Genomic DNA, 27651 nt, shown 5'->3' with positions numbered 1-27651 from the left:
GAGCCACTGGTGCTCAGCTTAGTTCCATTTTTTGCTGGTTATTTAGAGATTGAGTCTCTTGGACTTTTCTGTCCAAGCTGGCTTCAAACTATGTCTTAGGCTCTCGAATAGTTAAGATTACAGATGTGAACCATTGATGCCTAGCTGACACCTTTTTCATAACAATTGTCTGTTGTGCCATTCTTATTTCTTACCTTGAACTTTAGCCTAAAGATATGGATTGTATATCCCTATTTTAAAAGTGCAAAAACCAAATTTTTTATAGAGAAAAAGCATAATATCAAAAGTGGAAAATCCCATGTCTGACCTTCCCTGATGGATCATATTGAAAAAATTCCTGAAGTGACTTCAGGCACTGTATACAAGCTGCGTACACATGAATGGATTTTGTGCTGAAGATAGTCCTAATTTCAAAATTCTAAATACCCCCAAATTCAAAATATTCAAAACCTGAAATGCTTCTTATCCCAAGCATCTCAGATAAGTTATTCTCATCCTGTAGCTTACATAACATTTTATGTATTGTTTTCCTATAGAATTCATTTTTTTCATAGGCAGTATGCAAATGTCACAAGAGCTAAGGTTTCTTATTTTGGTGGTCCTAGGAATTGAATTTAAATTTAAACTCATGCATGATGAACAGACATGCAAACTCAAGTTATGCCCACAGGCCACACTTTGTGTGTGTGTGTGTGTGTGTGTGTGTGTGTTAGAATTTTGTACGTTTGCCAAGGTGGCCTTGGATTGCTATCCTCCTGCGTCTACGATCTCTAGAGTACTTTGGCTTCCATGCATGCATAAGTACAGAAAAGGAGATAAAATCCAATATAAAGTTATAACATGATGTGATAGGTGTTCTCACAGGGGAAGGATTCAAACTCTTAGCATCCAAAAGTACGATTGAATAGTTGAGAATTTTGAAATGTGTTCAGAGACATGATAGGCACAGATTTCAAGGATCCCTAGTGAATAAGTACATTGAATGTTGCAGTGGTCATCAGTTCTTTACATCATAGCCCTTTTAATGACCCTTTTCAAGAACATGTTTTATTACCTTTGGGACTTAATACTGCAGACATTTATGCTTATTGTATTTCCATTTTTGAGCTATATCTAGAATTAGTATTTCATACATTTAAAAGTTACACCAATATCTGCCAACTTGGAAATGAAATTTTCCTGTGTTAAAATACATCTAGTACAACATATAATGTCACTCACCGGGGCAAGTTTTGAAAGAAGTGCATGTGGTACATCCTTCTTGTATTTGCTCTTTAAATATTAGTGTTTTGTAATGCTTACAAAAAGAAAACCATGATTTTCTTTCCATTGGAGGATAAAGAATCGTGATTTTTTAAAATTAAAAATGTGATCTGTGCTCATGGAAGTGGAAAGTCACTATCAAAAGTCATAGAGTTCACATAAAAATATGCACCAGTATGTCACAAAAGGTCTGCAAAAGGAGCATTAAATTTGCATCAGAGGATCTTGTATTTTTAGGAAATACAGTGAATGCACGTTAATCAGTGCAGGGGGTGGAAAGGAGCCTGTGGGGGCTGGCTGGCTGCAGGAGTTCTTGCTGATATATTGGGAAGGTGATTAGTAAAGTGTTGCCTAAGATACTGATTTAGAAATAGTCATTATTTTAATGGTATTTAAATTATTTTAAAAAGTGCTGATGAAATTTCTTAGAAGATTTAAGGATAAGTGGTAAGTATACTTAAAGATTCATGAAGATAAGTAAACGGCTGGTTACTGCTGGTTTACACCTATAATCTTAACTACTCAGGACACTGACATTTAAGGAACCTGGTTCAATCGACCTGAGCATACAAATCTGAGAAACTCTTTATCTCCAGTTGACCAGCAAAAAGCTGAGAGTGGTCGTATGGTTCAAGTGGGAGAGTGTCAGCCTGGATCAAAAAGCTACACCAGAAGCCAGGTGCTACTGGCTCACTTCTGTAATCCTAGCTAATCAAGAGGCTGAGATCTGAGCCTCACAGTTCAAAGGGCAGAAAACTCTGAGACTCATAGCTCCAACTAACCACCAAAACACCAGAAGTGAAGCTATGGCTCAAGTGGAGCATTAGCTTTGAGCAAAACAGCTCAGGGACAGTGGCTAGGCCCTGAGTTCAAGCCCCAGGCCTGGCAAAAATTTTGTTTAAGATCTAAAGGCTCTGAGTTTAAGCTTTAGTACTAGTGAACATGGGTGCATGTGTGTACACATACACACACACAGTAAGCACTTTCAGAGACTAATGTGAATTACATGCTGCAGTGCTAGCAGTTAATTCTGCTTGGAACATCTACATCAACACGTAAATACCAATGACTCTCTTGAGGGATAAATAGTGGATTGGTTTGGGGAATGTTACTAAAGGAGATTTAAATAATGAAACTGAACTCAAGGGCAAATTATGTATCACTCAACACTTTCTACTTGCTTATCTCTTAGGAATTTTAAGCAGGTTAAAGCACTAAGATTTGTTAAATGGTTTAACTCTGTAGACTCCATTCATATTCTGGCAGCTATCTGGCAACCACAAAGGGATAAAGTTAACAGTCTGATGATAAGAATTGACCAAACAAGTGGAGGACTTTGAATTCTGCTGTTCTAGCTGAAGCTCTTTTTGCCATTACTGGGGCTTGAACTCAGGGGTTGGGCACTATTTCTTAGCTTTTTTGCTCAAGGCTGGTGTTCTACCACTCGAGTTCTAGTGGTTACTCAGAGATAAGCATTTCACAGATTTTTCTGCCTGGGCTGGTTTTGAACTGATATCATCGTATCTCAGCCTCCAAAATAGCTAGGATTATAGGCCTGAACCCACAGCACCTTGTTGGGTTCTTTTCATTAGTCAAGCAGATCCAAGCCTTACTATCGTGCAGCACAATAAAGTGTGATAATGGGTACTCAGTGAGGGTAACATTTAGTTCTGTTAGAACTGGTGTTCCTTCTATCAAGAATAGCATGTATAGTTAGACAGAAACAAGAGATATCTTGGTTTTATGGACATGCACATGCTTCACTTGAATTCCATTTATCTTTTACAACCAGTCCAGCCATCTTACTGCCAATTCTTCTTCACCTAGTTAATGTAATCTTCACATTTTTGATGGAATAATGTAAACTACCACTTTCATATTATCTCAGAGGAAACCTCCTTCCTCCCAATCTATCTTGCTTACAGACATGCCGAACTCTGTTCACTGGCTAATACACAATTTTCTCCAATCTTCTTTTTCATTCATTCCAAATACAAACTCTGAGCTATAATCTTCTTATCCTTTTCAATGTTTATTCCCTTTGGTTCTTATTCCCTTAAATTCTCTCCTGTTGCCTACTTACAGCCTTCCTACTGTTCTTCCTGCCCTGTAGTATCTGCTACTACTAGAGAGGTTACTGGATACAGGTTATGATCTAAATACATAATGAATCCCTTTTGTGCTAACTTCATGGTAAGCACTCCAAACACAAGATCTGTCAGTGCTCTCCAGCATTTGCTACTTCATTCTTCTCTTGATGTTGCTAGAAATTAATATTGTGAATTTACTCAACATGTATTGTATCTTTTTACCACCACACTGGATGTTTGAGCCACACTGAGACTTCTCTTATTGCTACTATGTACTTTACCATAGTAGACATATATAATGGTGGCTCTACCAAATGGATTTTATCTGCCATTTAAGCATTCAACTTGCAAATTGTAACTATATCCCTAACCCTTTCTGTATCCACAGAATGCCCCCTGCCCAGACCTAAACTCCTCCCTGGCTCCTCACTGGCTGTCTTCAGTTACCAGCTGCACAGGTTGAGGGCCTCCTGCTTCTAGTCTCTTGACTGTAGAAGGGGGCCCCTTGGGAAAACAGATGGGCACCATTTCTCCCTCTGCCTTGGGAGAGGTGGCATTATCAGCCTTGGCTGGCAGTAAACCTCTTTTCCTATAAGTAACTGTGTCAGGGTGGGACATTTCACAAACTGTCTGGGAAAGGTGCTTTCACAAATAACAAAAGATATCTGATGCCGGCGCTGGTGGCTCACGCCTGTAATCCTAGCTACTCAGGAGGCTGAGATCTGAGGATCGTGGTTCAAAGCCAGCCCGGGCAGTAAAGTCCGTGAGACTCTTTATCTCCAATAAACCACCAGGAAACCAGAAGTGGCGCTGTGGCTCAAGTGGTAAAGTGCTCGCCTTGAGCTGCAGAGTGCAGGGACAGCGCCCAAGCCCAGAGTTCAAGCCCCACGACCGACCGCTCCCCCCCCCCCCCCCACCTCCCTGCAAAAAGAAGGTATTTGATGAATAGGTTTAGATGAGTTTATGCACAGAGATTGTTCCGTAGAAATGGAACAAGCTTCTTGCTTCCAAAGTGTCATAGATTATGACCATGATGAACTACCTTTCTTATTTTGGCTTTCTTATTTTTACAGGATGTTTATTTTTGTCTTTTCTGTTTAGTAAAATATGTGTAATATAAAATAAAACACATGGATCAATGCAAAAGGCTCCAGGCTTGGAAGTAGGCATGGCCCTTTCACCGTTGGCCATCCACACTGTGGCAGGGATAGCATTCTCTTCTTGAAGACCAAATAGTATTCTGTTGTATGTTTCTGTCACACTTGGTTTCATTTGTCTATAAACCCTTGGGGTGGTTTCTACCTTTTGGTTATTATTAGGAATACTATTGTGATTGTGTCTGCCCCTGAAAACTTTCGAAAGAAACTCTATTAGTAACATTGAGAAAACATATGCCCTGGGGTTGGAGGCAGAGCACTAACTAGCCAATGAGCAAAAGTGATGGGTACTGAGTTCAAGCACTGGTCTCAGACCTAAAAAAGGAAAAGAAAATGTATATGCTCTGGCTTTATAGCTTGTATGCCATCAGTTCGTTCTTCCTACACTTCAATACACTTAAATGCTGCTGGTCAGAATATCCAGTTTAAATAGGTAATAGCTCTTTGTGGCAGACTGGTGATCTCTCAGAGCAGCTATTTTAAGTGGGAAGAGAATCTTAAAACATAGTTGAAGAAACAAGTATTTTAGAAATCATCTCTTTAGTATAATGTATTTGTTCTCACCATGGCTAATTGACATAGATAATTACCAATCAAGCCTACAAATACAATTTGCTAAGCCAGCAAATTCTTTTTCTTTCTTTTTCTTTTTTTTGGGGGGGGGAGGGGTCTGGTCATGGGGCCTGAACTCTGGGTCTGGGCGCTGTCCCTCAGCTCTTCAGCTCAAGGCTAGCGCTCTACCACTTGAGCCACAATGCCACTTCCGGCTTTTTTTTCTGCTTATGTGGTGCTGAGGAATCGAACCCAGGGCTTCAGGCATGCAAGGCAAGCGCTCTACCACTGAGCCAACTTCCCAGCCCAGCAAATTCTTTTTCAAATATTTTGACCCAGAGGGAAATCAGCTTACCAATCTCTTATTTACTGGTTCCATGAAGTTTTTATTTTAAATGTACACAACTGGGGCTGGGAATGTGGCTTAGTGGTAGAGTGCTTGCCTGGCATGCAAAGATCCCTGGGTTCCATTCCTCAGTACCGCATAAACAGAAAAAACCAGAGTGTTGCTGTAGTTCAAGTGGTAGAATGCTAGCCTTGAGCAAAAGAAGCTCAGGGGACAGTGCCCAGGCCTTGAGTTCAAGCCTCAGGACTGGCAAAAAAAAAAATGTATACAAGTGTCCTGTGCTATTTGACATTTGTGTTTGAGAATACATAATGGAATTTACTAATAGTTGGTTGCAAATGAATTAATATCTTCCTGCACAATAGCAGTTGAGCTCCCAAGCAAATCAAGTAGTAGTTAAATTTAGAAAAATGTGAAGCATTTCTTATATTTTCATGTTTCACTATTACTTTGCATACTGGGAATTTCTACTTGTGTTGATTATGTAAACTCTATGATGATCATTTCATGTTACTTATTTTTAATTTATTTTTGGTTCTCTTAACATAAAACTAGGTGCAAAGATCTTTGTTTCTACATTTGCAGTCCTTTTTATTAGCATAAATTGTACCATGACATTGCATTGTGCTATTTCTATACATATACTGTACTCTGATCAAATTTACCACTTCTATTATACTTTTCTTTCTTTCAATCATCAGTTCTCAGATTTGGGGTAAAGATAAATTCAGCAGAAGGGATTTCTCCAGTTCATTACAAGGTTGCTACACAGCTCTGATGTTTTAGGAAAATGGGTTTTTCTTTTAGATTTGTAGGAATACTTCAGAATCATTCACTTTCTTTTTCCTGTAGAACTCTGATGTACACACGTGTGGAGCTGAGTTCAGTGATTGTTCTCTGGCACATTATAACAAGGTCATTGAAACCCTTTGCTAAACAAAGATTTCCTATAGCTCTATTTTCTCTACCAGTGTCCCTTCTTAAAATTAAGCTCAATTCTTTGCATCTGTAAAGGCACTGGGACTTTTGTGTACTAGTGTTTTGCACTTCGTCCAGAATGGTTCTGTTGCAGTAGACCTATCACTGGAGTAAACCCTTTTCTTTATAACTTTATTTGGTAGCCTTTTCTTTACCAGTTCCTAGAAATCCAGGGCTATGTTTCACCTTGAACCTAGGGAAATACCTATGTTTTCAGAGTGTGTATCCATTAGCATTTTTATAAAGGCTTTCTATCTTGAGGGGCTTTTTTTTTCTTCTACCAAGTCTGTAACTCTGCAGACAGCATGACTGAAAAAATTCCAATGACAGCTATCTATTAAGCAAGTTTAACCAGTCTTCTCTTCCATAGGCTTTAGGATGATTTTCATATCCTTTCTTCTCCAAATGGATTATTTTCTCTTGAACTTTTAGTTAATTTTAGTTAGCCCACTTGTAGTGTTTTATTCTGTTTTTCACTTCTTTAATTTGTTGACCTCACCTCAGCTTCCGCTGAGAAAATAGAAGTTCACGCATGATCACAATTTTGGTTAGAAAAGAAGCATTTCTCTTTTGTCAGGGTCTTCTTGTTGTCCCTTCCTTATTTCCCAGTACTTTCTGCTTCATCCTCATCCCCCCTCATTTACAGATCTATCAGCATGACATACTGTGGAGTTACCTCTCCTAAGAGCCTGAAAACTATAGCCCACATCTTCTAGCTACATGCAGTCTCAGTATCTCTCTTCCCCCTCCCAAGCCAGACTTTCCCCAACTGAATGGTCCCCATGTAACCTCTCCCCTCTTCACCTCTTTATGACCAGACTCAAAACCAACCACTCCAGCAAGTGACTTCCAACAAGGTCACTAACAGTCACTGTGTTGTCAGGTAAGTCATGAGCTCTGCCTTATCTCACTTAAGCTGTCAGCAACATTCAGAATAGTCGATTACTAACCTCAGCTTGCCATGTTCTCCACTCTTGACTTCTGTGGCATGATGTTCTTTGGCCATCCTTTGCCAGATGGTTTTTTTGTTTTTGTTTTGGCCCAGGGGACCCACTTGTTATATTCTTGTTAGAATTCTGCAGCCCTCGAAATTTGGGCCCTCTATATAGCTTCTCACTTTTGAGTTTGTTTCTTTGTGTCGGACTGCCGAGAGATGCCCTCTGTTTTATACATTGACCTCCAAGTGAACTTGACCAATCAGAGTAATTCTCAACATGTTCTTCTTTCAGATCTCTCAGCAATAGCACCAGCATCAGTAGCTCTTATTGCTTTGTCTCTGAGACATACTCAGAATTAGCATTCCAGCACTAATCCTAGGTGCTACCATTGTCAACTAATCTTGAGCCTGTCAAAATGGTAAAGAAGTAGAATGAGAAAATGGATATCATGGTAGAAATGGAAGGGGAAGAAGAGGAAATTAATTTTAAAGATTTTAAAAGACCCCCCCACCTCCCAACCACTTACAGTTTGATGAATGTACATATACTTCAGTGAATGTACATACACTTTGTACAGAGTAATACAAAGTAGTAGATATCAAATGCCAACTGAGTAACATATATTAAATGCTGTAGGTAACACATATATTCAATGTTGAAAGTGGAGGGGCAGATTCTATTGGACTGAAATAAAAATAACAGAATAATTTACTGTTGTCCATCCAATAGCAACAACCTCCCAGTTAAATGCACTTAGAAACAAAAATTCATAGAATAATTCACTTGAGGGGATTATAAATAATGTGATTCTTACCTCCTTACTTTACACTTAGGCAAACTGAGACCCAGAAAGGAATGCTGACCTTTCTGAGATGGAGAGTTACTGTTAATAGACCAAGTTCAACTGGGTCCACATGGTTTGAGCCAGCAGTTACTATAAAATCCTGCATCCAAGGCTGGGCACCAGTGGCTCATGCCTGTAATCCTAGCTACTCAGGAGGCTGAGATCTGAGGACAGTGGTTCAAAGCCAACCTGGGCAGGAAAGTCCCTGAGACTCTTCAATAAACCACCAGAAAACTGAAAGTGGCACTGTGACTCAAGTCATAGAGTGCTCACCTTAAACTAAAGAGCTCAGGGACAGCACCAAGGCCCAGAGTTCAAGCCCCATGGCCAAAAAAGAAAACACCACCAAAAAACAAACTCCAACAACCAGAGGAGGACTATCTAGTTACTAAAAAGAGTAAATTAAGAGCTTGACATAGTGGAACATGCTCGTAATGCCACACTGGTAAACATCTTGAAATGTTAGTGACACTTTATCTCAAAAACTAACCACAAATTAAAAGATTGGAGCATGACTGAGTGCTGAAAATCAGTGTTGGTGTCCAGCAATCTCAAGATCATAAATTCAATCCACAGTACCATCTCGATACATAAATAAATTGAATAGTTGATACAATTTATCTCCCTTCTGTCTGTCCTTGACTAAAATGTATTTAATCACATCTAGACTTACTTATGTACAGAGTTCTCCACCCTAAAAATCACATGCTTTAGAGGTTAAGGGTCCTGATATTATTCATTTTGGATAGAACCCAACAACTTAAAATACACTCTATATTATTTTCCTCATCATGTGACAAATCACTGTGATGTTACAGCAATGCCACATCAACTTCCATCCACACTAGGGTTCAGATGTTAAGGTATTATACAGAATTGGAAAATTTGTCAGAATTTGTTTTCAGGAGGCATCAAAATTAAGAAATAACATATAATAAAAAATGACTGCCTCTTTAGCACAAAATTTTATTGAAGTATTTTTCTTGGCAGATTGAAAGTTCACTGTTGTTCATAACTATCATTTTCTCCAAAAAAAAAAAAAAAAAAAAAAAAAAGGAAGCCATTATCCAGCTGCCACTGATCTTCACTGAATTACCCATGGTTAAGTCTTTGGATTTTCCACTTCCTCTAGAGCACTAGTTAGCCAACCCTAAAAGTGGAACAGAAATTATGGGGTTGTAGAGCTACAATTATGGGTTAGAGTCTTTACCATGTGCAACCATCTGGCTTGGGGACTGCCATCGATTTTTTTTCACTTGCAAATTAGGCACCATACTTCATATGTCTGCCAAAAGTATTGTAATTTCTGATACAGAAGGGACCTTAAAAGTTTTATCATTAAGGCAATACAAGAAATGTTTAGATAGGAAGATGTGTATAGTTGTACAATGTATCAAGGATGTTTTCTGAATTATGAAATTTCCATACCATACCAAATACCATGCACTTGCCATCCAACATCCGGACATTCCCACACATTTGTTTTCTGCTTAACTGCTTTGAGATTACCTGCCCCTAAAGATAAAAGTCTTGTCTCATCTAGAAATTTCATTTCTCTAGGCAGCTCTTTGGAACACTGATTCCTCCTACATCCATTCTTTCATCTGTGTGCACCTAACGTGTTTAGATCTCCCCACTTTCTTTCTGTGTATCATACTTCACTGGTTTCATTAGTCTTGTCTTTCTTAAGCTTCACAACTGGCTGGCTGAACTGTTCTTTAACAAGGAGTCTTAATTTCTTTCACACCAAACCCATACTTCTACCCTACTCACCTACGCCACACCTCCTTAGCCTAATGAGTACCCCAAAAGTGAAGCTTTGGAGAGCTGATAAGTTATTAATGTCCTAGTCTAAACTCAGGTTTAGATTGATATTAACACAACCATATCTCATTAATAATGTTTTACTTTATTATTTTTAGTTCAATCTTTAGAAAACAAGTGGCCTCTTAAAGACAACTTCCAGAAATTTGAATTTATTGTATATCTGATCATTCTGTAAAATTTTAACGTGCAGCTACCTGAGCTCATTTTTCTGAGGGATTTCAATTGAGTTTGGGGGTGAGCCTTACCCTCTACATTTTTACAAGTTTCACCCCAGTGGCTGACGCTGATATAAAATAGAATCTGAGCATCACTACTATAACAGACATTCTGTTTCATCAGATGGATGTTTCCTTTCCTAAACTCAGTGAAATGATAAAAGTGTTTTTGGCAGGATTTGCAGGGCTGTTGTGGTATTGCTGGTTCTTCACCAAAGACAGGCATGGAAATCAATTCTGGTGACTTTAATGGTTATCAATGAAAATTTTCCATGCCAGTGTCCGCCCAGTGGCAATCAGGACAGTGCTTTTCACATCAGGTCTACCTCGCTTGAAAAATGTCACACAAGTCATTCCCATTTAGTATATGCAGTTGCTTTATTTTTACTGTGACAAGATACCGGAAGAAATCCTTGTTCAGCTCACGGCTGAATAAGCCGTGGTCAGTGGCTTATTGCTTTGGGGTCAGCATGTTGCAGTGGGAAGATGTTTTAGAGTGTGGCAGAAGGAAGTAACGGAGAGATTAAAGAGCAAGGACCCCAATATCTCCAGATCTGGGTGTCACTGTTTCATGCCTCTTGTCTCAGCCTGTGTATGCTGTCCAGGTTCTAATTCCCTCCCACGAGGTCCCACCTGTTAAAAGTTCTCCCACCTCCCAAGAGTGCCACAGTTGGCAGCCAATACTTTAATATATAGACCTTTAAGGGAGGAATACTTAGCAAACTATAGCAATGTAGTAGGGTAGGATCGACTTCCAGTGGAAATAAATGCATGTTTTAGACAGCAGTATTTCTCTTTAAGCTAATGTAAATACTGACTGACAAGTATAAAGCTAATAAGAGGGATTATTATCAAAATGGCTTCAAAGTCTTGTAAGAGTCAATAGATTTACTATGGCCTTAAAAAAATCATTACCACTATCTAACACCTGAAAATAATGTTAGGCTTTCTCCTTGGCTCACCGGAATCACATTTAAATTCAGAATCACCAGTGCTAGTTTACATTCACTTCAAGACAGCCACGCTGAAAATAGCCTTAATGACGCATGCAAAGCATTTTCCTAGGAACAGACTGTGGACTTATTAGTGTCTGAAGCCATCAGTCAATACTCATCTGGTTCACTGGTGTGTTGGTAAGTGAAGCCAGAAATGTGTCCGTTCCCCTATCAGTCACACAGAGAATTAACGTAAGTTGCTTTAAATAGCTGAAGTGGAGAGAAGACTGGCCTTACAATTCTTGCTCTAAAAAAAAAAAAAATACATGTTTCTTTTTCTTTGGGTTGTAAAACAGCAATTAAAATGACACATACTTTGTTGCTATTTGACTTGAGTTTTCCATCTATCAGGACCAGATGTGACTGGACAAAGTCCTGGATCAGGCCAGGGCTGGGAGTCCCAATTGTAGCTTCCCTGCCGTGCTGCTTGCTATGACCTTGGATGAGATCAAAGTTGCTGGGCTTTGGGTTTTGTTTTTTTCTTTTTTTAATGAGAGGGTTGGATTCTCTGGCAAAGGACTCTCCTAGCTCTAATAGTCAAGATACTGAAATATGATGTTTTGAGATATTTGACTGAAATTGCTTGCACAGAAAGGGAGTCTTTTGAAAGGATATAATTAATACATTTTGGTAGGAAGGCATTTTCATGGTGGGGTAAGGGAAAGCCTGCAAATCTGAACATGACCACAGCTGGCAAGATGTGACATTATAGTACAGGGACACCTGCGTGCCCTTTAGCTCATGTACAGGACGGCAAAGGGTGAGTCTCAAGAGACCACAGACTCTGGCTCTGTAACCCTACCTTCTCATGGCAAGGGAGGTGTTTTAGGAGTCATGAAGTCATATGCCAGTAGCCAATCAGTGTGAACTACTAAGCTGTACAAAAGTCTAGATACCAACTTACCATTTTCCCGGGAGTTGTTCCCTCCTCCTCCACACAGGTGGAGCCCAGTGATTGGCCCCATCTGTTTGATCCATAGATAACTCTCTTGAGAAGTTCCTCATTCTACTAGCACTGGCAGACCCAGCCACTTTGAAGCTTCGGGCAGACTGCCTCAAGGAGGAAGAGAGGCAGCAGGCAGAGGGCAATCACATGCTCAAAGCAAAGGCCACATTCTTAGACAAGGAAAATATTCTTAGGTTCCAGATTAATTGGCAATCAGATTCTCTTATTTTGGAAACCACCAGGACAACAACCTTGTTTGCAGAAAACCTGATGAAGCATGCTATTCATAGTGAACTTTAGACCACTGTGAATGCTACTATTAGTGATAGGTTGCCCTTAGTAATACCAATAGTAATTAGTACAGACAGACTAAAGCTGTCATTTGGAGCAGCTGGAAAAGCCAGCTTAGCCTTGACATGAAAAGAAGAAAGCTCTAGAGTAGATCAGGGTAGAGCATTTCTCCAGACCATAGGCAGGAATAAGTGTCTATTAGTACAAAACCCTGGAATAAACCATTTATACTGTACTTATAGGTAGCAGTACTTGCAATGAGATTGGTTGCATGTATATTTTAGTATATATTGAAGGTTTTTGTTTTCTTCTATTGTCTAGTCAAGATCTAGATTAAAAGTTCCTTCCAGAATAATTTCTGCTGTTCTCTTGCACAATAGTTAATTTTAAAAATTGAAGGTTTCAAAAGAGATAGAAAGGTAGATTTTGAATGTTCTCATGACAAAAATAATGAGGTATGATTACTTTTAATCATCACATAAAATATACATGTATCAAAATACCAGACTGGATCCTGTATATAAGTGCAGTTATTACATATCAGTTCAAAATAAATATTGAAAACAAATGTCAGATGTTTCTCTAGTTAAAAAAAAAAATCACTTGAGGACTTGGCTATTCCAAATAACAGCGCCATTTAGAAGAAAATGAATTTCAGGATTTTTTCTGCTTGACAGTATTACAGATTACTTGTTTATCTACCTAAACAATGATGAGAAAGCTAACATGACACCTGAATTTAAATAAGCAGGATAGGCAAAATAAAAGCAGCAAATTATCCCTTTGTTATTATTGACTCCAATTTTGTCATTATATATTAGAGAAGGAAAACATTCTACAAATCTCTGGCTAGTTGAGTGCTTAAAATTATGAAAAATATGTAGAATTTTAGTATACATACTATGCATATAGTATGATATGTGGACACATGCTGTGATATATGTATATATGTACGTGTATGTGTATAGACATGTGGGAGGGTAAATATATGTAATGTGTCATGTCTATGTATGTATGTGTATGTATATTTTTATCTACTGAAATGCTTTCAATGATTTTTCTTGCTGCCAAGACTATACACAAATGGCTATCTACATATTCTTTTTTTTTTTTTTTTTTTGGTCGTGGGGCCTGAACTCTGGGCCTGGGTGCTGTCCCTCAGCTCTTCAACTCAAGGCGAGTGCTCTACCACTTGAGCTACAGCGCCACTACAATGAATTTTTAGAAACTTCCAATTGTAAAAGCTACCCTGGAATATATGTGTTTATTAATTATTTTTTTTTTGAGGGGCCAACTTTCACTTGAATTTTTAATTTAAATGCTCAAATTATTTGAAGATCATAAAATTTAAAGTTTCTTGAAAATATTACAGATGTGGGAATTTCATTTCTCTTTTGGCTGTTTATTAAAGACGCTGGTACCAAATCCTGGTACCAAATACTTAAGTACTTAGGCGGCTTAGATCTAAGGATTGCAGTTCAAAGCCAGCCTAGGCGGGAAAGTCCTCTATCTTCTCCAACTGATGAACAAAAAGCTAGACGTAGCTGAAGTGGAAGATATACTCAGGCCCAATTTAAGCCCCAGTAGTGGCATAGGCACCAAAAGCAAAAATGGCTGATGCCCCTCCCAACTCTCCAGAATAAGATAAATACCTATATTTAGATGTGGTAAATGCCGTCACATACAGTGTGTGGCCTTTGCACAGCTTATCACAAGTATAAAGAATGATGAAGTTCAGTGTTTTGTTTTCCTATCAGAATATCACCTTTCAAGTAAAACTATCTCCCTCTTTTTTTTTTTTTTTGTAGACCATGGGGCTTGAACTGTTGGCCTAGGCACTGTCCCTGAGCTCTTCAGCTCAAGGCAAGCGCTCTACCACTTAAGCCACAGCGCCACTTCTGGTTTTCTAGTGGTTAATTGGAGGTGAGACTCTCACTTTCCTGCCCGGGGTTGGTTTTGAATCTCAGATCTCAGACTCCTGAGTAGCTAGGATGGCAGGGGTGAGCCACTGGCGCCCGGCTTCCCTCTTGTTTAATTCCATGTTCCCGTTGCTGAGAATGAATGTTGCATGTAAGAGACAAGAGAAAGCTTGATAGATGAAAGAGGGCTCAGTTGCAGACAAGAGAATCCTGAACTTTCATGTTCGCTCAGCTCATTTTTTGATTCCTAGGACTTACAAGCTGTGAGAGCATTCGAAAGTTATTCCATGTTAGTTGGCATGAGATTTAACAGATTGTTCCTGGGGAACTATATCTATTCAGATAGAAACACCTGTTGATCTCACATTTTTAAAAAAGAAGTATAGACAATTTTTAAACATTTTTAAAATCTCAAATGAAGTTTAATAATATTGTAGGCATCTCTTAGGTGACCCTTAATAAGATCTTTTCAGTCTCATGCTTCTTTGCCCAGCATCTCTGTGCAGATCCCCCTGAATGGGGAGTCCACAGGCCTTCCCTGTGGATTGTAAGTGGTATGGTGGAGGCCAGGAGTCACACTAAAGGGGCAAACCTGAGGCCAGGGGTGACAGGCTGAAAAATGACATCTTCTCCCTAACAGACTCTATTGACACAAGGTTTATGTGATACCTCTGAGTAAAGTTCAAGCAATCAATCACACCTAGTGGCAGGCAAGTCAGTAACCATCTCTCTCTCTCTCTCTCTCTTTCTCTCTCTTTCCTTCTCCCCCTCTTTCTCTCTCTCTTTCTCCCTCCCTCCTTCCCTATACCTGCTTGCCTACTTCTTCCTGGGTTGTGCAAGGACAGATTGTGTATGGATGGATTCCTACATACACTGTGCCCCAGCTTCTGCTTTCTAGGGAAAAGAGAAGTTGTCTGACTGGCTAAATATTTGGCATTATTTCTTCAATGAACATAATTATGCACGGCCATTCAAAAGAGAAGGCAACAGTTGTTTTTTTTTAATGTGATGAAAAAATTGTCTCTCTAATATGATCGTATTTTTTTTTACTTTTTTTAAAGCATGCATATGGTCTCTATAATGTGATGAAAATTTTTTATATATTTTTATACTTTGATCATATTCACCCTTTCTATTACTCTTACCATCTCCTTCCCTGATGGTACTTTTTATTTTTATTATTGTGAAAATACCATACAGAGGGGTTACAATTACATGGGCAATATAGTGAGTACATTTTTAAATCAAGCATTGTTGCCTCCTCCTTTGTTTCCCCTTCCCATCCCTTCCCCTCTCCACCCCGACCCCTACACCCCCCTACCCTCCCCACCCCCCCACCCCCATCCCACCAAAGTTGTAAAGTTCGTTTTTCAACATAATGTCTTGTACATCTCATTGTTATAATGGGTCTACCTGTATCCCTACTTAAACAATTTGTTTTTTTCCCTTCCCCTCCACAACTTATATCAACATCAAATACAGTGTAAGCAGGGGTTATACCCTGGGGGAGGTACATACAAAGCAACAAAGAAATCATCTTATAAATATGTTGGAAACAATCGCAAGAAAGAAAAAAACATTTGAATCCTTATCTTGGGGTTCATTTCCCCTAACATCAACTTGTCTGACAGTTTCTGTTTGTCTCAGACATATATTAGTTATTGCAAATAAGGGAAACTATGGGATCTATATTTCTTTGGGCCTGGCTTACTTAATACAATTTTTTCCAAGTCTTTCCATTTCCTAACAAATGGGGCAATGTCATTCTTTCTGATGGAGGCATAGAATTCCATTGTTTATATATACCACATTTTCTTGATCCATTCATCTACTGAGGGGCATCTGGGTTGCTTCCATCCTGACCCCACTTAAAAAAAAAATTCTTGATTTTTACAGTGGATTTAATTATGACCTTTTCACGCAATTTTCTAAATTTAAGGTTAAAAATTTTAAGGGAAATTTTAAATAGATATATATTAAATATTTCAATGAGAAAATATAAAGGTTATACTTTAAAATGTATAACAAAAGCACAGTAAATCTTAGTTGTTATGGATTATTCATTAATATTTATTAAAATATAATATTAAATTTATAATTAAGAGTAAATTTAAGTTGTAAAAATGAATTGATAAAAATATTAAGAAATCAGTGAGCTTTATTTCCATGAATTATGTTATAATGTCATGAAATAGAAATTTTGTAAAAATGAATAGAAAAAATGAAAATAAAAAAGTATGTATTTTTTGTCGGTCACGGAGCTTGAACTCTGGGGTCTGGACGCTGTCCCTGAGCTCTTCAAGTCAAGGCTAGTGTTCTACAACCTTGAGCCACAGCACCTCTTCTGGCCTTTTCTGTTTATGTGGTGCTGAGGAATCGAACCCAGGGCCTCATGCATGCACGGCAAGCACTGTACTACTGAGCTACCTTCCCAGCCCCAAAATAAAAATATTGCAGTAGGTGTGATTTCTTGATGTTTCAGTGGCTATGAGAAAGCATATGGTTTTGTAGTTAAAATCCCTGATGTTTGAGTCCTAGGTCCTCATTTATCAAACACAGAACCCTGAGCAACTCATTTAAACCTGCTGAGGTTCTTTTTTAGTAACTGGAAGTGATGCTACACTTCAGAGGCTTTAAGGAAGTACATGAGATAAATTAAGCACTGTCATTGCCATGTGGTAAGGGCTCACATTGAGCCAATTATTAGTGATCATGATCTAAAAATATTTGCAAAAAAAATAAGCTAGTATATAAGCTAAATTCCATAGCAACCACAGATGAGGTCCAAGTAAGTAAAAAACTGATCTTTCTTAGATGTCTGAGTGTTTTTGAAGCCTTAGCTTCAAAAGGCCAAAAGGAAGCTGGAAATGCCCTGACCTGAGTGAGGATGGCAGTGGCAATTATTTGGCTCCCCTCTGGCCTTTAAAGTCATCACAGCTAATTATCAGAATTCATTTGCATGTGTTTGAGTGATCACTTCGCAATCAGCAAGTGTATTAAGCTATTTTCTGCCTTCCTCTGGTTTCACTCTTTTGGGCCTAACTATTCCTTCTCAAGCCAAGCATCCATCAGCTGTAATTCCTACCCCACTGAAGTAAAAGTAGCCACAAAGAGTTTAATGAGTTCCTAGAGTAAGTGAACAGACCAGTCTCATGTCTGGAACTTAAGCTCCCATAACTGTACACTAGTTCTCTGCAAAAACACTTGTTTTTTTTTTTATCTGTTTTGGTGGTGGTGGTGGTTTTTTTTTTTTTTAACCATGAGACTCTTTGCTTAGTTGTTGTGTTTAAGAAAAACAGAAACACTCCATGTGAAGTAAACAATATAAAAAACATCCTAGGGCTGGGAAGGTGGCTCAGTGGTAGAGCGCTTGCCTTGCATGCCTGAGGCCCTGGGTTCGATTCCTCAGCACCACATAAGCAAAAAAAAGAAAAAAATCCAGAAGTGGCGCTGTGGCTCAAGTGGTAGAGCGCTAGCCTTGAGCTGAAGAACTGAGGGACAGCACCCAGGCCCAGAGTTCAGGCCCCACGACCGGACCCAAAAAAAAAAAAAAAATCCTAAAACTTGTGTAACTCTTGAGCTCTCAAACTCTGTAAACCTAGCAAAAAATCACAGCTGCTAAGAGTGGAGAAGAAAGTAAAGATTACTGAATTAACACAAAATATAATGTGTCTGCCTGTGGTTGTCAGCATGTACTTTGTAAGGATTTTCCTTGCATTTGTTTAGAAGGCTTCTTTAGAAATTCTTTGTAGTGTGTAATTTCCTAAATAAGGATGGAATAGGCATTTTATAACCACTTAAATGCCAAGCACTAGTTTAGAAGGGCTGTCATTATTGGTTCTTCTCAATTCTGCCACTCTCATCTTTGGGACAGAACTAAATACTGAACAGAACCATGGTGGTGAAGGTATCAGTGCTCAGGACTTGAGGTTCTAAATGCTGCTGGGCCCAACAGAGAACGGTGCCACTGGGGTCTAAGGAGATGGCCTGACGTCATTCTGGGCTTGGGGGAAAAGAGGGAGTACAAAAAAAACAAGCAGTATTTGGAGAAACCACCCAAGGAAAAGAACAGCTATATGGGTGAAGTACAACAGATAAGCACAGAAAATATAAAGGTGCTTGAGATATGGATAGCAGCTGGGTGTGGTGGCACAAATGATTATAATCCCAGCTACTCGGGGAGGCAGAGGTAGGAAGATCACAATCCTAACAGTCCACACAACAGTGTGAGACCCTATCTGAAAAACAATCTAAAGGCAAAAGGACTGGGGAAAGTGGTTCCATAGTCTGAGTCACTAAGATTAATCTATAGTCGTCTACCCCTCATACTGGAGGTAGCAAAAACAGAAAAAGATAGCCAGCCAGTAGAGCTAATGTTAGTTTGAATGCAGCAACAGAAGACTCTTAAGCCATAGCCTAAGAATTTTTGATGCCAGGCCCTGGTGGCTCATGCCTGTAATCATAGCTACTCAGGAGACTGAGATCTGAGGATTACTGTTCAAAGCCAGACTCTAATTAAAGCCAAAAGCAGAGCTGTGGCTCAAGTGGTAGAGTGCTAGCCTTGAGAAAAAGTTCACGGATAGTGCCCAGACCCTGAGTGCAAGCCCCAGGACCAGCAACACACACACACACACACACCCAAACACACACCCAAACACGCAACCATATAAAAACTTCTATTGACACAAGCTTCCCCAACACACACACACTACACATACCCAAACACACAACCATATAAAAACTTCTATTGACACGAGCTTCCCCATGAGAGTGTAAGGACAAACTCTGTCCTTTGTGATACTGGGTTTCAAATAACACTAGAGGCTAAGTAAATAGTTGAAAAGTTTTTTTTTTCTTTTTTGGTGCAGATCCTGGGGCTTGAAATCTGAACTCAGGATGTTGGTCCTATCCCTAAGCCTTTTTGCTCAAGGCTAGTGCTCTACCTGTTGAGCCACATCTCCACTTTCTACTTTTTTTGGTGGTTAATTGGAGAGAGTCATGGCTTTCCTGCTCAAGCTACTTTGGAACTACAATCTTGACATCTCAGACTCCTGAGTAGCTAGGATTATAGGCATGAGCCACCAGTGCCTGGCAGAAGAGCTGATTTTTACTAGTCTTACATTTTGCCTATGTTTTCAGAAAAAGCACGTAGAAATTTTTCACAATCTTTGTTTACTAATGACTGATATAAAAAGTTTCATGTTGCCTATGTCTTCTCTTCCTTGATTGCTCACTGTGCACATAACTTTGGTCATTATTCGAAATCATTTGCTGTCCTCCCTTAGGATATGCTAAATTACTTGAAGACAGTCTTGGTATAGTAATAGTAACCATGTACTTAATAATAGCCTGTGTAGGCCGGGCGCTGGTGCCTCACACCTGTAATCCTAGCTACTCAGGAGGCTGAGATCTGAGGATCGCGGTTCAAAGCCAGCCCAGGCAGGAAAATCTGTGAGACTCTTATCTCCAATAAACCACCAGAAAACCGGAAGTGGCGCTGTGGCTCAAGTGGTAGAGTGCTCCTTGAGCTGAAGAGCTGAGGGACAGTGCCCAGGCCCAGAGTTCAAGCCCCACGACCAACAAAAACAAAAACAAAAAAAAAACAAGCCTGTGTATATATTTTTTATTATAAAGATACTATACAGAGGGGGTACAGTTATAGGAGTAAAATAATAAGTACTTTTCCTACTCAGAATTGTTATCCCCTTTTGTTTTACCCTTACCATCCCTTTCTGTCCCACTTACATCCTCCACTCTCCCCTCCTTCCTCCCTCCCCCCCCCCCCCCCCCCCGCAAAGTTGTGGTTTCTTCTCAACATTGTGACTTGTACATCTCATTGTTAACAATGGGTCACCCTGTATCCTTATTTCAGCATTTTGTTTTTTCCCTTCCCCTCTCCAAATTAGAAAAATGTATATACAAGATTAGGGCAGTGAAATCAAATACAGTGAAAACGGGAGTTATACCATGGGGGAAGAACATACAAAAGAAACAAAAAAATAGCGTAGTACATATAAATACATTAAAAACAACAGCAACAAAGATAAAATCTTTTAAAATTATTATTAATAAGGTTTTTTATTGTGAAAATACTGTACAGAGGGGTTACACAATTACATGAGCAAGGTAATGAGAACATTTCTTATCAAGCATTGTTGCCTCCTCCTTTGTTTCCCGTTTCCCCTTACCATCCCCACCCTCCCATCTGCAGCAAAGTTGTAAAGTTCAATTTTCAAAAAAGCATCTTGTACATTTCATTGTTCCAATGTGTCCACCTGTATTCCTACTTAAACTATTTGTTTTTACCCTTCCCCTCCACAAATTATACCAACATCAAATACAGTGAAAACAGGGATTATACTGTGGGGGAGGGACATACAAGGCAACAAAAAAAAAATCACCTTATAAATATGTAAGAAACAATAGCAAGAAAGAGAAACCATTGAATCCTTATCTTGGGGTTCATTTCACCTAACATCAACTTATCTGACCTTTTCTACTTGTCTCAGACATATACTAGTTATTGCAAATAAGGGAAACCATGGGACCTATGTTTCTTTGGGCCTGGCTTACTTCACTTAATATAATTTTTTCCAAGTCTTTCCATTTCCTAACATATGGGGCAATGTCATTTTTTCTGATGGAGGCATAGAATTCCATTCCACATTTTCTTGATCCATTCATCTACTGAAGGCATCTGGGTTGGTTTCATATCTTAGCTATGGTTGTGCTGGTAGCTTTAGTATGGTTTTGATTGTGATCATTTAGGTAAATGCCCAACAGTGAGATTGCTGGGTCACAGAGGAGCTCTATGTGGAGTCTTTTGAGGAACCTTCATACTGCTTTCCAAAGTGACTGAACAAGTTTACACTCCTACCAATAGTGCAGTAGGGTTCCCTTCTGTCCATATCCTCTCCAGCATCTGTTGTTATTAGAGTTCTTTACTATAGCTATTCTAACTGGGGTGAGGTGGTTTCTCAGTATTGTTTTGATTTACATTTCTTTTATGGCTAGAGAGGTTGAGCATTTCTTCAGGTGTCTATTGGCCATCCTTCTTTCCTCTTCAGAGAAGCTTCTCTTTAAGTCTTTAGCCCACTTATTTATTGGGCAGTTGTTTCTTTGAGGATTTGTTGTTGGGGATTTAATTCTTTGAGTTTCAGGTATATTTTAGATATGAGACCCTTGTCCATTGTATGGCTAGTGAAGATCTTCTCCCAATCCATGGGCTATTGATCTTGCTAGCTATGTCCTTTGCCATGCAAAAGCTCTGCAATTTCATGCAATCCTATTTGTCCAACCTCTCTTTGATTTGTTGTGTTTTCTTAAGAGACTCAGAAACACAACAAATCAAAGATAAAATCTTGTGTCTCTATCTTGGGCTTCATTTTGCTTAACATCACCTTATATGGTCATATGTACATGGCTTTTTTCCCATTTCTGCTTGTCGTAATCATTTATTACTTATTTGGGCCTGGCTTACTTCACTTAATATAACTTTTTCCAAGTCTTTCTATTTCTTAACAAATGGGGCAAATTAATTCTTTCTGATGGTGGCATAGAATTCCAGTGTGTGTGTGTGTGTGTGTGTGTGTGTGTGTGTGTGTGTGTGTGTGTGTGTGTGTGTGTGTGTGTGTGTGTGTGTGTGTGTGTGTGTGTGTGTGTGTGTGTGTGTGTGTGTGTGTGTGTGTGTGTGTGTGTGTGTGTGTGTGTGTGTACCACATTTTCTTGATTCATTAATCTAATGAGGGGCATTTGGGTTGTTTCCATATCCTAGCTGTGGTAAATAATGCTGCGATAAACCTAGTTGTGCTGGCATCTTTAGTATGGTCTTATCTGTGATCATTTGGGTAAATGCCCAAAAGTGGGATTGCTGTGTCACGGGGGAGCTCTATGTCGAGTCTTTTGAGGAACCTCCAAACTTCTTTCCAAAGTGGTTGAACAAGTTTACACTCCCACCAACAATGCAGTAGGGTTCCTTTTTGGCCACATACTCTCCGGCTTCTCTTGTTATTAGATTTCCTGATTATAGCCATTCTAACTGGGGTGACGTAGAATCTCAATGTTGTCTTGATTTGCATTTCTTTTATGGCTAGAGAAGTTGAGCATTTCTTCATGTGTTTATTGGCCATTCTTATTTCTTCTTCAGAGAAGTATTTCTTTAAGTCTTTAGCCCACTTATTAATTGGGCAGTTGTTTCATTGAGGATTTGTTGTTGGGGGATTCAATTTTTTGAGTTCTAAGTATATTTTAGATATGAGACCCTTGTCTGATGTATGGCTAGTAAAGATGTTCTCCCAATCTGTGGGCTTTCTATTGATCATACTCTATCATGCAGAAGCCCTGCAGTTTCATGCAGTCCCATTTGTTCAATCTTGGTCTCTATTAAAATTTCAGCCTGATTTGCAGGGAAATGGATGGAGCTAGAAGGAATCATGTTGAGCAAGGTAAGCCAAGAACGAAGAGACAAACGGTACATGGTCTCCCTGATAAGTGGATGCTAAATCCAAAAGGTTAGGTGATACGACAAAACTAACAGGACTTAAGAAACAAAGAACTCCCGCTCATCTGGTTGAACCACTACTAAATATCCCCATGCTGCTGATCACAAATATGGTATATAACATGTGAACACTGTTATAAATTACAGACTGTGGTAGACAATTTGCTCCAGGGAAGTTAGAATGAACTTGTGACTTTGAAATTATGTAATCATTTAATCACAATCAAAAAAAAAAAAAAAAAGAACCTGGGGAAGGGAGGGAGGGAGGGGATGGTAGGGGGAAAACAATGGAGGGGGTAACAATGTTCAAGAGGAAGTGTACTCAGTACCTCACTCATGTAATTGTAACCCTCTGTATAGTAGCTTTACAATAAAAAAAAAAAAAAAAAGACTTCACAAGACAAAAAATAAATAAATAAATAAATAAAAAAATAAAATTTCAGCCTGTGCCAAGGAGCCCTAGTTTCTCCTATTCTTTCCTGTAATGTTTTCAGGGTGTCTGCTTTGACTTCAAGGTCTTTGATCAATTTGGAGTTGATTGTGGTGCAAGGTGATATATGGGATCTAGCTTTTGTTTTGTACTTGTGTTTCACTAATTTTGCCAGCACCATTTACTGAAGAAGCTGTCTTTCTTCCATTCTTTTTTTTTTTTTTTTTAGCTCCCTCATCGAAGATTAGCTGCTATAGGTCTGTGGGTTCATTTCTGGCTCTTCGGTTCTATTCAATTGGTCCTCAGGTCTGTTCTTGTGTTAGTACCCGGCTGTTTACTATGGCTTCGCATTAGAGTTTGAAATTTGGTATTGATATTCCTCCAGCACTGTTCTTTCTGCTAAGGATTTTTTTTGCTATTTGGAGTCTTTTATTGTTCCATATAAGTTTTTTGGTTGCTTCTTCTATTTCATTGAAGAATGAGGTTAGGATATTGATTATCACATTTGTAGATAGCCTTTGGCAGTATTGTCATTTTCACGATGTTAATCCTCCCAATCCAGGAGCATGGGAGATTTTTCCACTTCCTTTGTTCGGCTTTAATTTCCTTTTTCAAGTTTTTAAAGTTTCATCATAGAGGTCCTTTACTTCTTTAGTTAATTCCTATGTGTTCTTTTTTTTTTTTTAAGTGGGGTTATTACAAAGGTTGTTGCTTTCCTATTTTCAGCCATGCTCTTCTCATGATTGGCACATAGAAAAGCCATTGATTTTTGAGGGTTAATTTTATACCCTGCTATTTTGTCAAAGTTCTGGATCAGTTCAAGTAACTTGGGAGTGGAGTCCATGGGGTTATTTAAGTACAAGATCATGTCATGCCTATGTATATTTTCATGCCTGTGACTCTTGGCTTATTTTAGTCTGACTCAGTGGTCATCAAGATGCATATTCCCTTGTTTTTAGCACTGTAGCATGATGTTTTGCTACTCTAACTGGCTTAGATAATTTATAATAAATTAAGCAAAGATTTCTGAAATTTCACTGATGAAGAAGATGAGATTATTATTTTTTTGTAGTAACATAGAAATGTTTCCCTATTTATAAGTAATGGCATTGAAACTTACCTATATGTATTGGAAGGGTTTTTGATTATCAATGAAGTAGTGATGCTGAGAAATAGTAACCAGCAAAGAATAACTGGTACATAAAAGTATCCTGTACTAAAGAAGGCAGATACCTGTGGTCTGAATCCTATATTCATATAACTATTTTCATTTCTATTCAGCAACTTAGTCTTCCCCTAAGACTCAATGGCTACCTTTGTTCTTTAACAACAATTTTATTACATATTTATAAACTTAATACAGTTTATGCTTATAAGCTCTTTGCATTTCTGGAAACTGTTATATATATATAGTTTCTTTACTGTGTCTTGCTCTTATTTATAAATCTAATGACAGATTTAGATTGTGCTATAAGCAGAGTCTAAAAGAATACTATATGACTATTGTATGGAAAACTAAAAGTTTCTAAATAGATCACATTTCATAAGAAAGTGGTGTGTAGCACAAGACTACTGGATCAAGGAAATGGACTAGATATTTTTAATCTCTCTGTTCTAGTCTGTTATAGGAAATGAGGTTGTATTTTCCCCTAAATTTTATTTAAAAGGTTGCAAGTTGGGTGTAGTTAATATTTAAAACTTAATCCATTACAGTTCTTAAACAGAAAATATTAATTTTCTGTTATTCACTATTGGTTGTATCATAATGAAAATGGAAATGTATGTTTGCTATTTAGCAAAGCATAATGCTTCTGTGTAGGAAGAAATTGATGCATGAACATCTAATCATGATCAAAGGGTTTTTATTCATGAGTTTCAGCTTTTTACTCGACGATCTTCTGACACTAGTACATTTTTAATAAATTTTACTTACAAATTGTTTATGGAGAAATAATTATTTCATAATAAGAGTAAATACACTACCAATAATTTATGATTATTTAGCATACTTTATTACCAAAGGTATTTTTAAAGTTAATTATCTCATAATTTTTTAAGTAGACTTAGGCCTTGTGTTGTAAAAAGCTGTGAGAAAATGAAAGTTGTTCTTGCTACAAACCAACACATTTCCTGATTGGCTTGTATAGGCCTCTGATGAGCTAATAGTTTCCCTGGATATGAAATTAAGGACCATATGGTTACAGGGCCTGGATCAGCCAAAGTGAAAGTTTTGTAGATGACCTAGGTCATCTTGGGCCTTTTGGCCAGATAATGTAAGTAATAGAGTCTAAGTGGGAAGGAAGATGGTGAAGCCTGGTATAATGTAGGATTTGGACTTTAGTCTCTCTACACCTAAATGAACTTTGTGAACAAGCCTGAGGGAATCCAAGGGCTCCTAAAGGACATCCTTGGTGCATCCTGGACTATTCCAGGATGGGCAGAGTTGGTGATGAATCCTCCAAAAAGTAACCAACTTGCAAAATGAAGCTACAGTGAGAGGTCTAGAAATAACTTCAAGTTATTCTTAAGGCCAACCTTTAAGACACTTTTTTGTGAGGAATATTGCCTGGCTCTCTACTCTCTACTTTTAAGAACTCCAGTACTTCTGGTCTTTCACAAGTTCTCCTTATCCTTATGCCAATTTTAGGAACTGCAATATCATGTGGATTTTAACATCTCAATTCTTACTGTATGAAATATGATTTATATGGCTTGCAAAAAAAGGAGATGAAGAGAGAAAAGTTATACCCAAAGGAACAAAGATCCCGATCTGACATTGCTGCTGATTTATTAGATCTCAAATTGATTGAAGTACAACAATGCAAAAGTGTGTTACATTTAGAATAAATACCCATAGTTTCAACATGTGGAACTGCTCATTTAGAGTGAGGCAAAAAGGCAGACTTGGGCCTAATACACATTTTCTACTAACCGGATTTTTAAAACAAGTCAGGAAATACAACTTCTAGATCTTCAGAATTTCATACCAATATCTAAGTGCCCTAAAACTACTATCAGTGTAGCTCTTTTCTTTTTGTTCCAGGGTACCTGACAATTTAACTCATTGCACCTACCAACTAAGTCATGGCTTTAACCTCCCAGTAAACGCCTGTAAGATTACCAAAAGGACTTGGGTTTTGGAGTAAAAAAACTTGCTTGTGTATATCACCTCCATTGTTTATAAGCTAAGAGAACATTTTATGGACTCAGTTTTGTCATTTGGAATAAAATGATTGTTGCTGGGATGAATTTACCAATCCATGTACAATATCCAATATATTGCTTGTCACTTGGCAGACATTACCAAAGTTACTGGTTTGCAGTTTCACTACAAATCATGTCATATACATGATGAAGAAGGACCTGGAAGGGAGACATACAAGATTCTGACGATCTGTATCACTTATTCCTATCTTCCTAAAAATATTAATTAGAAACAGGTCAAAGAGAGTGTAGTAAACAAGGCATAGCCTTGGTGTTTACAGAGCACTTTTATACCTTATCATGCCACCCACCTTCAAATGGGTACTTACTGTTATCAGTGAGAGACTGTTCAGCTTTAACTCACAAGACAGTATGCATAAGAAATGTCTGTTCTAACCAGGCTCATGCCTGTAATCCTAGCTATTCCGGAGGCTGAGATCTGAGTATTGCAGTTCAAAGCCAGCCCAGGCAAGAAAGTCCGTAAGACTCTTATAACCAATTAACTACCAGAAAACAGGACGTGGCTCTGTGGCTCAAGTGGTAGAGTGCTAGCCTTGAGCTGAAGAGCTCAGGGACAACTGACAAAAAAAGAAGTGTCTGTTCTACATGCAACACAGGGAACCAAAGAACAGAGTCAATTTACCCATTACTTTTAAGCTATGTAGCATATACACTCATAAAAGGAAATGATTCTGTGTTACCTTAAAGGCCTTATGTGGTGGTGTGGGACTGTAATCTGGGCACTTGGGAGCCTAACACAAGAGCACTGATCATTTCAGGCCAGCCTTGGTACATAGGCCCAGTCATTAAACACACGCACATGCACATGCACACGCACACACTCGAGCACTGATCAATTCAGGCCAGCCTTTGTACATAGGCCCAGTCATTAAACACACACACAATCTTGACCTTAATGCAGAACAGTGTACAGCAAAAAATTATACAAGTCTGTTTCTACCTCCTATGTCTGGTTCCCCCCCCCCCCCCCGCCCCCAGTCACAAGTTAGCAAGGGACGCAGATAGACAGGCAGGCACAATCATGGAGAATGCTTTAACTGAGGACTATCTGAGACAGTGAAGATGGACCTTCTATTTCGATTCCTTCATCTTTGGAGCAGGTCATGATGAAGAGCAGGTGGAGTAAGAGAAACTG

The 27651-nt window shown here is 38.7% G+C and overlaps 1 protein-coding gene across 3 annotated transcripts in view; it reads left to right on the top strand.

Annotated features, from left to right (window-relative positions):
- The window catches only part of Cacnb2 (calcium voltage-gated channel auxiliary subunit beta 2), a 303237-nt gene that overhangs the window by 243561 nt on the left and 32025 nt on the right, over window positions 1-27651 (top strand). The window lies entirely within an intron of this gene.

The sequence above is a fragment of the Dipodomys spectabilis genome, unplaced genomic scaffold (assembly GCF_019054845.1).
Source record: "Dipodomys spectabilis isolate Male_0828 unplaced genomic scaffold, ASM1905484v1 ptg000096l, whole genome shotgun sequence".
NCBI classification, from domain to species: Eukaryota; Metazoa; Chordata; class Mammalia; order Rodentia; family Heteromyidae; genus Dipodomys; species Dipodomys spectabilis.
Note: the sequence above shows the minus strand (reverse complement) of the source record. Positions and strands in the feature narration are given on the sequence as shown.